The sequence below is a fragment of the Octopus bimaculoides genome, chromosome 30 (assembly GCF_001194135.2).
Source record: "Octopus bimaculoides isolate UCB-OBI-ISO-001 chromosome 30, ASM119413v2, whole genome shotgun sequence".
NCBI lineage: Eukaryota > Metazoa > Mollusca > Cephalopoda > Octopoda > Octopodidae > Octopus > Octopus bimaculoides.
This window is the reverse complement of record NC_069010.1, coordinates 6,187,534-6,188,697: the sequence shown is the minus strand read 5'-3', so window position 1 is coordinate 6,188,697 and position 1,164 is coordinate 6,187,534. Positions and strand designations below refer to the sequence as shown.

The window sequence follows — 1,164 nt, the reverse complement described above, 5'->3', positions numbered from 1 at the left end:
TATATATATATATATATATAGAAAGTATATATATGTATATATAGTAGATAGATTATATATGTATATATTTGTATATCATTTGATATGTCTTAATTTGTATATGTATGTAAGTATGTATTGTAGATATAAATGTATATGTTCTAGATGTATGTATGTATATATTGTATATATATATATATTGTATATATATATCTATATTGTATATATATATATATCATATATATATATATATATATTGTATATATATATATATATCATATATATATATATATTGTATATATATATATATATATTGTATATATATATATATATATATAATTTAGAATATATATTATATATATATTGTTTCATCGAGGGCTTTTAAGAAATAAAAGTCAAGTCTTCCCCCAAAAGTCACCAACGTGTGAACAATTCATTCATGACCTGTTTAAATTTACAACACACCATTATGTACAGTATATATACAGGATGTACATGATGTAATTCAGGTGTAAATATAGCACACCTTGTAAAAAGTTACAAATAAAGAAAATGCGATTAAAACAGATTTATTAAAATTTCAGGCCTTGTATATATATATATATATATATATATATGAAAAACATACCAATACTATATATATATGTGTGTGTGTGTGTGTATGTATATAAATATATGTATATATATGTGTGTGTGTGTATATATCTATACATATATATGTATGTGCGTATCTCTCTCTCTCTCTCTCTATATATATATATATATATATATATGTGTGTGTGTGTGTGTATATGTATATATATATGATTGATGTGAGCCCCCTTGCCCCGACTGGCTCACATGCCGGTGGCAAGTAAAAAGCACCATCCAAATGTGGCCAATGCCAGCCCCCACCTTAACTGGCTCCTGTGCCGGTGGCACGTAAAAAGCTCCCACTACGCTCTGTGAGTAGGTGGCATTAGAAAGGGCATCCAGCTATGGAAACACTGCCAGATCACTGGAGCCTGGTGCAGCCTCCTGGCCTGCCAGACCCCAGTCAAACCATCCAACCCATGCCATCATACAAAGCGGATGTTAAACAATGATGATGATGATGATGATATGTATATATATATATATATCTATATATATGTCTCTCTCTATATATATATATAGTCTCTCTCTCTGTATATATGTAAATATATA

The 1,164-nt window shown here is 28.2% G+C and overlaps 1 protein-coding gene across 1 annotated transcript in view; it reads left to right on the top strand.

Annotated features, from left to right (window-relative positions):
- Positions 1-1,164, top strand: part of LOC106880057 (C-Maf-inducing protein) — a 92,307-nt gene that overhangs the window by 2,620 nt on the left and 88,523 nt on the right. The gene's annotated exons all lie outside the window — the stretch shown is intronic.